General features: G+C 45.4%; 1 long non-coding RNA gene across 1 annotated transcript; it reads left to right on the forward strand.

Moving 5' to 3' along the window:
* Positions 1-1467: 1467 nt before the first annotated feature.
* LOC142281872 (uncharacterized) lies at positions 1468-14105 on the forward strand. The gene is made up of 3 exons (XR_012743883.1): positions 1468-1563; positions 6523-6564; positions 13875-14105. It is a non-coding gene; the product is annotated as an uncharacterized LOC142281872 (long non-coding RNA).
* The last annotated feature ends 2656 nt before the right edge of the window (positions 14106-16761 follow it).

Raw genomic sequence — 16761 nt, forward strand, 5'->3', positions numbered from 1 at the left:
AAATCAAGAACAAATTACCGTAAACATCTAAACACATCAAATATAACAAGTGGATTCTCCAAGATCATCACAAAATGCCACTTCTACTGATTACTACAGTCTCATAATTATTCAGCAGATGACGTTAGTAATTAGTAGAGTACCATTTGGTTGTTACGACCTACAGCAATGAGGTGTATATCCAGATACCAGTTTCTAATAGCATTCCTGAGGTACTGTATCTTGGCCCATTACTCATCGGCAACGGTCTCCACCTCACTACTATTATTGGGTTGGCAAGATAGTAGTCGGAAAAGTGAAGAGATCAATTCACAAATAAGCAAAGGTGAAGTGGTGTGGCTAGGATGCGCACATCATCCTGTGCAATGTTAGCATACATCTCTCCTCCTTATGGTCTATCATCTGTTTTGTTTTTTGTTTTGTTTTTCAGGTTGTCCTAGGTTATATGTTGCAATACGGGTTGATAAATTCTGAATTCAACTGTGTGTGTATAGATATACTGTATATAAAGCTGAATTCAATATACAGGTTGGGCCATAAGTATGGATACACCCTGATAAATTGGAAGTGGTTGCTGATATCACCTTGCCATTTGCGGCATAATAGTACATGGGATGGCACAAACATTTGAGGCCGGTTGACGCCCATGTCGGCCATCTGCAAAGCTGCCATTTTGAATTCCACTTTACTTTTTTCAATGGGAGGGGAGTCATATGACACATCAAACACATAGAGAATTGCACAAGAAAAACAATGGTTTGCTCATTTTGTAACGTAGCTTTATTCATCATCAAGTTATTGACACGTTTGTGACATGGAACAACAACAGTAACCCACTACAGGTTGTGCTCAAAGTGCTGCCCATTGTGTTGAATTTTCAACGTGATTCTCTTCTCCCACTCTTGACACACCAAGAGCAATATCGCAGAAGAAATGCTACCACAGGCCTCCTGTATCCATTGTTTCAGGTGTCCCACATTCTGGATACTGGATCTGCGGCATTTCTCTCGTTGTGTCGTTATTCCATGTCACAAAAATGTCAATAACTCGATAATGAATAAAGCTACGTTAAAAATGAGCACACCATTGTTTTTTCTTGTGCAATTCTCTATGTGTTTGATGTGTCACATGACTCCTTCGCATTGAAAAAAGTAAAGTTGAATTCAAAATGGCAGCTTTGCAGATGGCCAGCATGGGCGTCACCTGGCCTCAAATGTTTGGCCTCTCGAATGTACTAACATGCCACAAACGGTAAGGTGATATCAACAACCACTTTCATTTTATCATGGTGTATCCATACTTATGACCCACCCTTTATATGTATTGTATGTATTGATTTATTTAAAGAGAGAATTGGCTATGAATGCCACTTATGTAGGTCCTCATGGTGTTAGAGGTCACAAGGCACTTGCTCTACACCTTATAGTAGCCAACTAAAACAAATCATATTTTTAACTCCTCAGGAATATCAGGAAATTGAGAGTTCTTCGGAAATTCCAAGTATAATTTTAGAATGGCTGGGAATTTCAGCAGTCTATCAAAATACACCAGAAAAAAAACAAGGTAAAACTGTTCTATTTGAATACCAATTTTGATAATTTCATGTATAGACCCAAATTACAAGTTTTGGTCAGTCCTAGAGAGTTTGAGACTTCTCCATTACGAGGCATTAGCAAATACTGGGAAAAGAAAGCATTTTTATAGCATGATCCAAAATGCTTAAAGGGAACCTGTCAGGTGCTATATCCACTCAGAACCACAAGCAGTCCTGGGTACATATTGCTAATTCCTGCCTAACAATCCCTGTATACACTAGCATAGATAAAGGGATCTTTAGAAAAAGTATTTCTAACGGTATTTTATCGTATGCTAATGAGCGCAGGGACTAGCCCCATGGGCATTATATCCCCCAATTAGTTCGCCCTCTTAACATGTTAGTACGCTCGCAGGGGTGTACTAACTTGCTATTCAATGCAGCATCACCATCGGTGACGCGCATACCTGTGTTCGCTGTGACCGCTCTTATGTATGCCCAGCACTTCCAGTCATGGAAGTCCAGTCACTTCCACTTTATTCTTTGTGTATACTTAGCAGTGGTCTTCACCGCTACTCCAGAACTGCAGCAACATCAACAACATAAAGCAACGACTTTATCCTGCTGCAGCGATACCGCTGTGTGTTGTGTAAAAGAGCTGATTAGCTGATTAGTGCTCCGCTGACCCCAGAAGAATGTCGCAACCATAATTGTATTGAAAGAGAGGTCCATCAGTCGTCTGTGGCTTGAAAACTTGTTCCTTGTAAAAGCAGCATTAGGCTAAGAGTAAGGGGTACTTTACACTCTGCAATATCGCTAACGATTTATCGTCGGGGTCACGGTGTTTGTGACGCACATCCGGCGTCGTTAGCGGCATCGCAGCGTGTAACACGTATGAGCGACCTTAAACGATCGCAAAAGAGACAAAAATCGTTTGGTTTTGGAGAGGTTGTCCAAATACCAAAAATCGGTCTCGTACGTAGCGATTTTGTTCCTCGTTCCTGCGGCATCACACATCGCTATGTGTGACACCGCAGGACCGACGAACATCTCCTTACCTGCGTCCACCGGCAATGCGAAAGGAAGGAGGTGGGCGGGATGTTACGTCCCGCTCATCTCCGCCCCTCCGCTTCTATTGGCCGTCTATGACGCCGAACGCACCTCCACCTTGAGGGAGGGATTGTTCGGCGGTCACAGCGACGTCACTGACAAGGTATGTGCGTGTGACGCTGCTGTAGCGATAAGGTTCACTACGGCAGTGATCACCACATATCGCTGGAATGACGGAGGCGGGAGCTATCGTGCTCGACATCGCTAGGATAGAACACCATCAATATTTAAGAGATCTTTGAATTTTGATGAGCAATTGTGTCCATTCCATTTAATTTATTTTCATTTACTTATCATGAAAGATTCAATCGATTGGACAGAAGGGCAAGAATAGATAACATAGGCAATTTCAGTATTTTATGTAATAATCAGATTATACTAAAGAAAAGATCACCATTTTCTATGTTATAATAAGAAAGCCCTTAATATTATTACCGTATTTTTCATAAGACGCACCAGACCATGCACCTAGGTTTTAGAAGGGGAAAATAGGAAAAAAAATTGAAGCAAAAAAATGTGGCCATGACGCACTGCTATGGGGGGATCTGCTGCTTACACTGTTATGGGTGTAATGTACCCCAATTCTTTAGTAATGTCCCTCATCCAGGGCCCTTTCCTGGTATATCTGTCCCTCATCATGGTATATATGTTCCCCATCCTGGACCCCTTCCTGGTATATATGTTACACATTCTGGTATATATGTCTCTCATGCTGGTATATATAAGTGCTTCTCAATAAATTAGAATATCATCAAAAAGTAAATTTATTTCAGTAATTCAATTCAAAAAGTGAAACACATATATTATATAGAGTCATTACACACAAAGTGATCAATTTCAAGTGTTTACTTCTGTTAATGTTAATGATTATGGCTTACAGCCAATGAAAAACCAAAAGTCATTATCTCAGAAAATTAAAATATTATATAAGACCAACTGAAAAAAATTATTTTAAACTCAAAAATGTTGACCTACTGGAAGTATGTACAGTAAATGCACTCAATACTTAGTCGGGGCTCCTTTTGCATGAAATACTGCATCAATGCCAATGTATGTAAAGCGCTGTGGAATTAATAGCGCTATATAAATGAATAAAATTATTATTATTATTATTATTATTATCAATGTGGCGTGGCATGGAGGTGATCAGTCTGTGCCACTGCTGAGGTGTTATGGAAGCCCAGGTTGGTTTGATAGCAGCCTTCAGCTTGTCTGCATTGTTGGGTCTGCTGTCTCTCTTCTTCCTCTTGACAATACCCCATAGATTCTCTATGGGGGTTTTGGTCAGGTGAGTTTGCTGTCCAAAAAAGCACAGTGATACTGTGGTTATTAAACCAGGTATTGGTACTTTGGGCAGTGTGGACAGGTGCCAAGTCCTGCTGGAAAATTAAATTTCCATCTCCAAAAAGCTTGTCGACAGAGGGAAGCATGAAGTGCTCTAAAATTTCCTGGTACACGGCTGTGCCGATGTTGGTCTTGATAATACACAGATGAGATGACTCACCAAACCATCACTGATTGTGGAAACTGCACACTACACCTCAAGCAGCTTGGATTGTGGCCTCTCCACTTTTTCTTCAGACTCTTGGACCTTGAATTCCAAATGAAAATCAAAATTTAATATCACTTTGGACCACTGAGCAACAGTCCAGTTCTTTTTCTCCTTGGCCCAGGTAAGAAGCTTCTGGCGTTGTCTAATGGTCATGAGTGGCTTGACACAAGGAATGTGACAGTTGTAGCTCATGTTCTGGATATGTCAGGTGGCTTTTGAAGCACTGACTCCAGCAGCAGTCCACTCCTTTGCAATCTCCTCTAAATTTTTGAATGGCTTTTTCCTTATCCTTTCAAGGCTGTGGTTATCCCGGTTGCTTGTGCACCTTTTTCTACCACACTTTTTTCTTCCACTCAACGTTCCATTATTTTGCTTGCATAGAGCACTCTGTGAACAGCCAGCTTCTTTAGAAATTACCTTTTGTGGCTTATCCTTCTTGTGAAGTGTGTCAATGATTGCCTTCTGGACATATGTCAAGTCAGCAATCTTCCCCATGATTGTGAAGCCTACTGAACCAGACTAAGGGACCATTTTAATCTCTTAGGAAGACTTTGCAGGTGTTTTGTATTAATTATTCTAATTTTCTGAGATAATGACTTTTGGGTTTTCATTGGCTGTAAGCCATAATTATCAACATTAACAGAAATGAACACTAGAAATAGATCATTCTCTGTTTGTAATGAGTCTATATATTATAATGTGTTTCACTTTTTGTATTGAATAACTAAAATTAATTAACTTTTTGATGATACTCTAATTTATTGAGAAGCACTTGTATGTCATCCATCATTGGCCCATCCTGGTATATATGCCTCCCATTACGCCACACACATCAAAAAAACAACCGACGTCCTCTTCTAATGCAGGCAACTGATTTCAGCGTGTAAGTGACAGGCAGTGCATGACGTCTCTGCCATGCGGCCCCAGTCACAGGTGTGCCAAAGGCAGGAGCAGGGTCGCAGCTGCAGAAAGCTGGCGGCAGGAGCAGGGAATATTCATTTCCCCATTAAAGAGAAATGAATATTCACTATTCACCCGTGCCTCCTCTTGGTGATGGCTTCAGTGGTAGTAAAAATCTTCACAGTCAATTACTATCACTGACTTTGATGCCAAGAGGTGGGCGGGATTATGGGCGTGGGGAGCAGTGAATATTAATTTCCCTTAAATGGGGAAATGAATATTCATTGCTCCTGCTGCCACCGGCTTCCTGTAGCGACGACACTGCTCCTGCTTCCTGTGACCCAACTCCGCCACTGCCAACCTCCCCTACAGTGAGCCAAGTACAGAGTATGAGATGAACCCTTTTTTCCTCCCAAATTTGGGGGCAAAACAGTGTGTATTATACAACCCCTGGCAAAAATTATGGAATCACCTGGCTCTGAGGATGTTCATTCAGTTGTTTACTTTTGTTTAAAAAAAGCAGATCACAGACATGGCACAAAACTAAAGTCATTTCAAATGGCAACTTTCTGGCTTTAAGAAACACTATAAAAAAAAAAAATCATGTTATGTTTTCATGATTTTTTTTTTTAGTGTTTCTTAAAGCCAGAAAGTTGCCATTTGAAATGATTTTAGTTTGGTGCCATGTCTGTGATCTGCTTTTTAAAAAATAATAAAGATTAAACAACTGAATGAACATCCTCAGAGCCAGATTCCATAATTTTTGCCAGGGGTTGTAGTCTTAGGCCTGAATCACACTTGCTAGTACCTCGCGTGTAACTCGCGCGAGTCTCTCATGGTAGAACCCGGCTTGGCCACACACTCCCCTGACAAGAGCGGGTCGGTTGCATGTATCTCTATGCAGCTCAGACGCTTCTGTATGCATAGTGTGCGGCCATGCCGGGTTCTACCTTGAGAGACTCGCGCGAGTTACATGCGAGGCACTAGCAAGTGTGATTCTGGCCTAAAAAATACAGTACTTCTTTTCCATTTAGTGTCTATATATATTAAAATTGGGAATGGTAGGATCAGGCCATCATCAGAAAATTTCTGCTGCAGATATCCACAATGAATCAAAAGCAAGAATTCCCACTGGCTGCATGTGGATTTTGTTGCAGGTTTCACACTTATGTTAGTAGGCGTTGAATAGGGTGAAATCAGCATCTGCGATGAAAATTCTCACAAAAAAGAGCATGCTGAAGATTTCAAATTTGCACAGTGCTTTAATTATCGCTCAGAATCGCGCGTGTGAATGGGAATTTTTTAAAAAACCCTTTAGTGTCATCTTTTAATTCATTCAATTAGTGAATTTGTTATTTGCATGTAATCTTTCCTAAAAGTAACTACTAAATAATAGATAACTTTCCTTTAAATATTTCACCCACAGATGTAACATATTGGGACATTGAAAACTTTCTTAGAGAAAATGGTGAGTCTGAATGTGGAATTATTTATATTAAGCATTTGTAGATTTCTCAAAATAATACATGCCAGAAACAAGAAATTTGAGACTTGAAATCAAGAGTATTAATGTAATATTTTTGGACTGGACCAAACTTTTGCTTGAAAACTGGTTAAGGCCTAAAACATACTTCCGCATAAAAAACGTCCGTGTGACACGGTCCGTTTTTCGTGTCCGTGTTCCTTTTTTTTTGGGGCGTTTCTCTGGTACGTATGGCATCCGTGTGATGGCGTATGCGATCCGTGTGTACGTGTAAAATGTCCGTGTTTGTGTGTAAAATGCCCGTGTATGTGTACGTGGAATGTCCGTGTGGAATGTCCGTTTGTGTGATGCACAATGTCGTTGATACATGTCGGCTGATAGCAGACAGAGTTGCGCGATGAGAATGAACTCGGGTGAACTTCACCCGACTTCATTGTCATGCCGCGGCTCTGTCTGTGTGCCGCGTACTGATTAGCGGTCACCTGTGAAGGATTCACCAGTGACCGCTAATCCCCCAAGTGACTGAAGTGAGCAGCCCTCTCTCATACTTACCGCTCCCCGATCACCAGCGTGGCGAGGAACAGCTGTGCATAGAATACGCGGCAACAATTACTTTGAATATGCCGGCCGCTCATTAATCAATCTCGTATTCCCTGCTTTCCCCACCCACAGACGCCTGTGATTGGTTGCAGTCAGACACGCCCCCCACGCTGAGTGACAGCTGTCTCACTGCACCCAATCACAGCAGCCGGTGGGCGTGTCTATATAAAATAAATAAATAATTAAAAAAAACGGTGTGCGGTCCCCCCCAATTTTAATACCAGCCAGATAAAGCCATACGGCTGAAGGCTGGTATTCTCAGGATGGGGAGCCCCACGTTATGGGGAGCCCCCCTAGCCTAACAATATCAGTCAGCAGCCGCCCAGAATTGCCGCATACATTATATGCGACAGTTCTGGGACTGTACCCGGCTCTTCCCGATTTGCCCTGGTGCATTGGCATTCGGGGTAATAAGGAGTTTTTGGCAGCCCATAGCTGCCAATAAGTCCTAGATTAATCATGTCAGGCGTCTCCCCGAGATACCTTCCATGATTAATCTGTAAATTACAGTAAATAAACACACACACCCGAACACTCCTTTATTAGAAAAAAAAACACTAACAAATTGCCTTGTTCACCAATTTTATAAGCCCGAAAAAGCCCTCCATGTCCGGCGTAATCCAGGATGGTCCAGCGTCGCTTCCAGCTCTGCTACATGAAGGTGACCGGAGCTGCAGAAGACGCCGCCGCTCCTGTCAGCTCCACGCAGCTAATGAAGGGAATAGCGCGATCAGCTGAGCTGTCACTGAGGTTACTCGCGGCCAACGCTGAATACAGCTGATCGCGCTATTCCCTTCAGTGTGAGACCATGTTCCTGCGTCTTTGTATCTTATGACCCTGGTAGCTCATACTATGCTGCTTATCTTCTCTGTCACACATAATGTTTTCTGGTGAAACACAATGTATCACATGTGACACGGTGCTGTTAATCTTATCCTGTGATCACTTATCCTGTGATGTATGACCAGCTGTATCAAAAAAGGCATTTACTTGTTTAGTGTGAAATATTCGCTGACCGGCAACAATGTTTGACAATCGAAATCTAATAGCCTGCTCTTCGGATATACCCTGTATCCATGTGAAGCACATGCGAGTCCCTGTGATGCATATGGAGAAATGTCTGTTTTTTTAGCACGGAAGAGGCCAATTAAAGTGTATAGGTCCGTGAAAAACATGTGCAGCACACGGATGACATTTGTGTCACATCCATGAACTATCCATGTGACAGGTACCAAAATTAATTGCATTCAAGAAATTAATGTTTTTTATGTAGATGTACAAATATGATAGAGAGAGAGTATACAGCTTTCTGATAAAAAACATAATAATTAAATGCAAAAAAATGACATTGGGTCCCCACTATTTTGATAACCAAAAAAAGTAAAGCAGACGGCTGGGCACCAGTATTATCAGACTGGAAAGGTCCTTGGTTATTGGGCCCTTCACTACCTAAAAATACCAGCCCACAGTCGCTCCAGAAGTGGTAAATCACATTAGATGCACCAATTCTGGCAATTTGCCTCTGCCCTTCCCAATTGCCCTTGTGCGGTGAAAATCAGGGTAATGGTTTATGGGGTTGATGTCAGCTGTGTACTGTCAGCTGGTGTCAAACACTGGTGTTAGTCATGGCGAGGTGTCTCTCAGATACCCAAATTTCTAACCCAGTAATCCAAAAAAAGACACACACAGAAAAAAAAATTCTTAAAATAAATCCTCCCTGAAACTTTTCCTACTTTACCATTTTATTAAAAAAAAACCCCATGCAGCTCCACCGTAGTCCAGGGAATCGGCCATAATTCACCAAATCCATTGTATTCTAAAAAGGGATATCTGGAATGATAAACACAACCATAAAAAATCACAGCGAAAGATACTTAAGCCCCCCCGTCACATTTAATGACTTACCAGCGATGCCGAAAACGATGCGACCTGATAAGGATCGCTGGTAAGTCGCTGGGAGGTCGCTGGTGAGATGTCAAACAGTCAGACCTCACCAACGACGCAGTGACGATCAGCGACCTGAATAACGATGAGCGACCTGTATAGGAGGCTATTTGGTAGATGTCAAACACAGCGATGCGTCCTGCGCAGCAGGACACATGCTTTGAAGAAAATAAACCAGAACAGTGTGTAACGATCAGCGATTTCACAGCAGGGGCCAGGTCGCTGCTTAGTGTCACATATAACGAGATCGCTGGTGAGACCCCTATTGCGTCACAAAACCTGTGACTCAGCAGCGATCTCGCTAGCGATCTCGTTATGTGAGAAGTACCCCTTACCCTCATTCATCACTTTATTCAAAAGAGCTCTGAAAAGCAGTAACATTAATGATGTCACTGCTCTTCAGAGGTGCAGAGTCTCACACAGCGTGCCCTAGAGTAATCTGGTAACCTGGTGAACCGATGTAACGTTACTGATGTCACCACTCTTCAGAGGCTCCAAGTCTCACGCAGTGCAGTTATACCTAGAGTGACATAGTGACCCGGTGACCCTGAACAATGGTAACATTACTGATGTCACTACTTTTCAGAGGTGCTGGGACTCACGCAGCACAGAGTGACCTGGAAACACCTGTAAGAAAAGTCTATTGATTGTTAGAATAATACTCCATAGACTTTCTACATCGGAATCTCTGGACTTAGTTAGACCAGGTGGGAATTTTGTTTCTTTTGAAGTAAGTGGTACACAAGGATAAGTGTCTTGTTTTGTGTCTCTATGTTTGTATGTTTGTGGTTTTTTACAGATATCCTTTGCAAGCTGACACTATACAGCTGACATCAACCCCGCAGACCATGTTAGAGACAAGAAGTTCTCTCACTCAGGCATGAGGCCATAAGGGCATGAGGGAAGAGCCAAAGCGAAGTTCCAGAATTGGTGCATCTAATGTGATGCACAACTTCTGGACCAACTGCGGGTTGGTATTTGTAGTCGGTGAAGGCTGTAAATAACTATGGATCTGACCAGCCTGATAATATCAGCCTCAGTTGCCTGCTTTACCTTTGCTTTTTATCAAAAATGGGGGGCCCCCACATCATTTTTTTTTTACAATTTTTTATTTGGTTAATAGCTGTAAAATCTATCTATCTATCTATCTATCCATTTCAGTACCATGCGTGTTTTTCCAGTACATGTCTCATAGTGATGATTGAGCGCTAAAATGCTCGCGTGCACGGTGCTCGAATCGAGTAAATCGGACACTCAGACAGGCTCGAATCGAGTAGCGAGTATAATAGAAGTCAATGGGAAACTCTAGCATTTTTCCGGAGGACCCTCCACATGAGGGCTGGGGAGGCCTTAAAATCTCTAAAATTGATGGAGACAGCGCTAAAATGCAATGTGAACAGCATGGGGAAGATGCCTTGGCCTATTTCTGACTGCCAGGTTACAGTTGTCAAGAGTTTTCTGCCACTTTTACGAAATGAGAATAAAACTTACAAACCAGGAGATAAAATGGATTTTAAAGGGAAAAATGTTAAGAAACATTCTTTTTCCTTCATTCTATGACGGCACCACTAGAGAGAGAGGGATCCGCCCTTCAAGGATAGGAGACCTACAGGATACAAAAGGGCGGAACCTCTCCCCGCATCAGTTGGTTTCCTGTCCTTGAATCAGTAACCTCAGGATAACAGTGGTCCTGGAGGGCCATGAAAAAGAAAGATCTTACTCAGCCCCGGCGGTTGACTCTGGCAGCGGCATGGGTCCTGCCACAGCCACCACGGGTCCCCTGGAAGCATCACAGCGGGCCCACGGGGGCTACAACTGTGAGTGGGCACATGCGGCGGCCCCCATGGTAAGGTGGTAGCCACCTCTGCGTGTCTCCGGACGCACGTGTGCAGCAGTCTTTGGGCAGCGCAATTTTTGGTGTGGCGCCGCATGTTCCAGCCGCACATGCGCAGGAGCATCTTGTGAATGGCGCCACACGCCTCTGCACTGGGCATGCGCGGGCGCGCTTGGATGACGAAGCGGCGGCCAGTGATGTTACAGACCCAGAAGTGAGTCCAGGAGGCACTGGAGGGGGCTGTTGAGCATCCCGTCCATTTAAAAATGGTGGGGGGGGGGCCGTGGGTCGGCGGTGTTTGCTCCAGTCTAACTCTCCAGCAGAATGGAGCAGCAGCAGCCCCCTTCTGCTGGTAAGAAGACCATCTCCAAGCAGAGGTAATTTATCCCTTTTCGCAACCCTTTCAAAAACCATCAGGAATGCCTCAATATCATCACCTGGTTTAATCTTTTGCAAGGCTCTCCTTACCGTCTTCCTCATGTGTGAATCATGACCTTGACTCAGAGGTGGTGCAGTTTTCCTGGAGTGGAGCATGTCAGCCAAAAACGTGATGTGCTGCTGCTGTACTTGCTGCTGCAGCTGAAACTGTTGCATCAACAGTTTATTCATTTGCTGCTGGGCTTGCTGTTGCTGCATGTTGACCTGGATCAGCTTCTTGATCAGTTCCTTCATGTTGTCTGTTTTCAGTCTTGCATTACTTTAGGGCTATGTCCGCACGCTGCATTTTTGTGGTAACAACGAAAATACACCCTGTGGCCAGAAAAACGCATCTTGTGGCCAAAAAACGCATGCAATTTTAGGCTATGTGCGCGCGCTGCGTTTTTTTGACGCTGCGTTTTTGTGCGTTTTTGGCTTCTAAAAACGCACAAAAACGCACCTGCGTCAAAAAAACGCATCAAAAAACGCATGCGTTTTTACCGCGATTTGGTGCGTTTTTGGCTGCGTTTTGCTGCGTTTTTGATCTCTGCGTTTTTCTGCGTTTTTCCAATGCATTGCATGGGCGGAAAACACAGAAAAACGCAGGAAAGAATTGACATGTCCATTTTTTTTTTCAAGCTCAAAAACGCAGCTTAAGAAAACAGTTGTGTGCGTACAGCAAAAATGAAAATTCATAGACTTTGCTGGGGAAGCAAAGTCATGCAGTTTTGAGGCCAAAAACGCACCCGAAAAACTTGCAAAAACGCCGCGAAAAACGCACTGTGCGCACATAGCCTTAGTGTGTTTTTTATGCGCTTTTTGACCATGCGTTTTTTTTTTTATTACCAATGGGTGAAAAATGCAGAGAAAACACAAAGAAATGACATGCTGCATTTTTTTGGTCACCACATTTGCACAGCAAATCTGAAATCTTATATACTGTATTTTTCAGATTATAAGACGCACTTTTCCTCCCAAAAGTTTGGGAGGAAAATGAGGGGTGCTTCTTAAAATCCGAATATAGTATAGCTTTACATGGGGGTCCTGTCTGTGCGATGATCGGGCAGCCGGGTGCCTGTTGCTGCGTGCAAGCGGCCGGGTACCTGTGTTTGCCTGCGGGTGGCAGCTGGGTACCTGTGGCTGCGTGCGGGCAGCAGTCAGGTGCATGTGCCTGCATGCGGGTGGCAGCCGGGTGCCTGTCGGTGCTGGCTGCCTCTCTGTGCGGGTGGATGGGCTGGCTGCCACTCTGTGCGTGCGGGCAGCTGAGCAGCAGGTTTCCCAGTGTGTCCGCGGTCTCAGATTTGAATGATGGCGCTGGGAGCGGGCGCGTACGCAGATGGAGCTCTTGGATGAGAGCTCCATCTGCGCAAGCGCCGCTCCAGACACCATCATTTGACCTGGGACCGCGGACACTGGGACACTCACCGCACCGGCCTGCTGCACCACTCACCCGCCACTGCTGCTGCCGCCACTACTGACACGCTGCACCTGCCACCATGGACTCCGCAGCGTCTGCCACCACGGACCCCGCCACGCCTGCCACCACGGACTCCGCCGCACCTGTTACCACGGACCCCGCCGCACCCGTCACCACGGACCCCGCCGCACCCGTCACCACGGACCCCGCCGCACCCGTCACCACGGACCCCGCCGCACCCGTCACCACGGACCCCGCCGCACCCGTCACCACGGACCCTGCCGCACCCGTCACCACAGACCCCGCCGCACCTGTCACCACGGACCCCGCCGCCACTGTCCCGCCGCCATCAAAACCACTGCCTCCTGTGACCCCCGCTTCACCACCACTGCTGCCCCCCTAAGGTAAGAGAACACCGGAATATAAGACGGACCCCATTTTTATTTTTTTACCTTTTTTTATGTATAAATTTGGGGTGTGTCTTATAATCCGGTGCGTCTTATAAAGCGAAAAATACGGTAATTTGCTGAGGAAGGGAAAGCATGCAGTTTGTCGTGACTAAAAGGTCACCACAAAATGCACCCAAAAAAAGCATAAAAAAATTGCATTGTGTGCAAGGGGGCGTTAAACAAGACATGTGGTTTCCTTGTAGTGATCTTGTGCCCCTCGGGATTCATGCCTGTGCTTTTGCACCAACTGTAGGGATCTCGGCTCATGTGGCAGCATTTGAAGTCGGCACAGGAGGCAATTTAAATAAATGTCCAGGCTGCTTTTTTAAAACTCCTTAAAAAGAGTCACATATAAGGAGAATAAATAGACTTTCTTGGCAAGAAAACAGGTTACACACAGTCCTAATAATGCCACTTCAGTATTAGACCAGCATACAAGTCCCAGCATGGAGACTTCACACAGGAAGATTTCTTACCTCCACACAGAGACAGCTAATGATTCCACTGGACTTTCTTATGTCAACCATACCACTTCCCCCCGCGTGGGGATATGTGAGCCCTTTTCACACATGAATTATTCTGACTTGTTATTCTATTTATGATTGTGATGTTAGCTATTTCTCATTTCTTCCAGATGAATTCAGTGAAGATTCCATGGCAATGGAGGCTGAAGATGATGAGTTCATAAAAGTAAGAGATGAAGTTGAACTGGCCGAGACTGAAAGGATGATTGAAGAAGATGATGACATTAAGCGTGAAATCAAAATGGCGCGACGGATTGCAGAAATGTCACAGAAACAGTCTTTATTATTTGTACCAAATGAGCATGAAGATGAGCGTGAAAGTGAAGATCATCAAACTGATACAGAATCCGATTATCAAGAGGGCTGGCAGGTAAAGAATCCGCTAAGAAATGTATACAGAAGGCATATTAGAAAATCGTAAAGCTTTTCATTGAACAAGAAATGCTCCTTATTCAATAAGTGTATAAGGAGTTTCAGTAGGTCATGTTTTGATGATTTATTTGCATAACTGTCACATACTGTGTGTTCTCTGTGTCTGAAACTCTCAAAACAAGATTTGTTATGAGATATATGATATACAGATTATGCATATGTTAGCATTATTAATTTTGTGAAAGTACATGACGTTGGCATAGTGGAGTCCTGGTGACCCCTTAACTGCTACCATACCCCCACCCCCAATACTTAACCCCTTATTGAAATGACCACAGACACATAATTGGATAAAATGGCCACAGCAGCCTTTTATTTAACATAACTTATAATAACATTTATAAAACAGGGGGTTGTGGTCCTCGAAGCTCAAACAATCTGGTGATCACCCAATACTCCAATCCTACCTTCCCCCTCAACCCCATTACTCCCAGCCGCAACCACAAACTCGGGAGCACCAAACAAATATGAGGGGGAAGGGTTAAACCACCAAGCACGGGAACTGACCCCACCAAGCCGATGTTCCCCCATGATCACCAGACCACTCCCCAACCAGTAATTAACGGGGGGGATTCCACCTCCATTGGGACCCCCCAATCCAATTTTCACCAACTTCGAGGACCCCACCCCCACCACCACAACGAGAGCGCTTTGACCCCCTCAAACGCTCGAGACCCCCCCTCTACCGGACAATGCCATGGCCCGCTCAATACCCTCCTGAATCCCCAAAGTCCACAAATCTGTCCCCACTGCATTCAGGTGAACCCCATCTGCCAACCAGTAATCCTGATCCACCGCCTCCAAATCAAAATGACGGACCGCCACCCCCCCATTCCTCACTACAAAACCCGAAATGGCCCGATTGATTTTTATACGGGTCTTATTCAGCCTTTCAACTGACCGAGCCCTACGCCATGTCCGTCTCGGGACAATCTCTGACCAGACCGTCCGAAGTCCTGGTACAGCCACCCACAGCCGAAGTAAATCATGTTTTATATCTCTGATCAACTCCCGGCCCGCCACCATTCCCACATCATTCCCCCCAACGTGCAAGACCAGAATATCCGGCGCCCGGTCCAATCGCATTGCCCTGTGCACCTCGGGCAACACCCGCATCCACCGCATGCCCCGGATACCCAACCACCGGAGTACCGCCACATTTCGTGCAAAGCCCAGCTGACGACCCTCTGATCGGATGTCTGCCCGGATCGCTGCCCAGTGCACAAAGGAGTGGCCCAATATCCAGACCAAACGGGAAAAGTCCCCTGCAAAGGAAGACAACAAAAACATTACAGTACCATACCATAACACAACAAATCCAAAACTCTCCACCTCATAGGCCATGCTAAGGGCGCACATAACTCAAATATCTCCTGGATTCCCATCGACCTATCCTCCGTACTATCTCCGGACTCAACCCGCACACGGCCGCCTCAGTTGCTGCTCCAATCCTAAAAGAATGAGGCGCATAACAACCAGGATCCAGGCCAAGACCTTCCACACACCTCCGGAAAATTGCCCGAAACTGATAATTCGACAAGAAAGAACCATCCTCATGACAAAGCAACGGCCCATCTACCCGCGGTCGCAACCCCCTAAACTCCCGCAAACACCGCACCGGACACATTGCCGATTCCGCCACCATCCCCAGTAACACCCGCCGTCCTCTGCCGGATTGATCCGTCTTGGACCTCCGGAGCCAAAATTCCACGCTGGTGTCAGATAAAAGAATATCTCGCGCCTGAATCCCCCCGGAACCTTGCCGACTAACCGCCACCAATTCCCCAATCCGGAGCGCCCCGAAAAACGCAAACGAAAACGCCAGCCGAAACAAAATAACCTCAAAAACAGACGAACACACCGCACTCAGGTGGGCCCCCATTCGCTCCAAGAGAGCGAAAGACACTGGCCTCCTTCTATCCCCACAACTCTGCCCCCGGCGAAACCCCCTCAACGCCTGCCGCACCAAAAAGTTTTTCGTCAAATCCGGCCTATTCCGCAACTTAAAACCAAAGGCCAGGCCCGCCACCACCCGACCCACCTTCGCCTGGGACCAACCCCATGCCGACCACCGCCCAATCCACAAGAGTAACACGCCTACCTGATCCTCCACCGACCGAATCAAACCAAAAGACTGCACCCAAGCCTCCCATTGCTGCCACGCCTGCTGATAAGCCGTCCAAGTCGCCTCTGCCAACGATCCTTTGATCAAATGTCCAACTGCCCTCATACCACACTCCAAAGTTCGGGAGGGCACTGCAATCCCACGGCCATCGCCCCCGGCGCCAATTCCCTGAAGCGATCCCACTGGAAACGAGAGAGAGCATCAGCAATAGAGTTCAACACCCCCGGCACATGCGACGCAGATACACAAGCATTGATGGACAAACAGGCCAGCACTAATCTCCGCAAAACTTTAATCACCGGAGGGGAGTTGGCCGAGATATTGTTAATTGCTAACACGACCCCCATGTTATCACAGTAAAACCGCACCCGCCTGTTCCGAAATTGCTCCCGCCACAGAGTCACTGCCACCAAAATAGGAAAGATTTCCAACAGCACCAA

This window comes from Anomaloglossus baeobatrachus, unplaced genomic scaffold, assembly GCF_048569485.1.
Source record: "Anomaloglossus baeobatrachus isolate aAnoBae1 unplaced genomic scaffold, aAnoBae1.hap1 Scaffold_4871, whole genome shotgun sequence".
Classification (NCBI taxonomy): Eukaryota; Metazoa; Chordata; class Amphibia; order Anura; family Aromobatidae; genus Anomaloglossus; species Anomaloglossus baeobatrachus.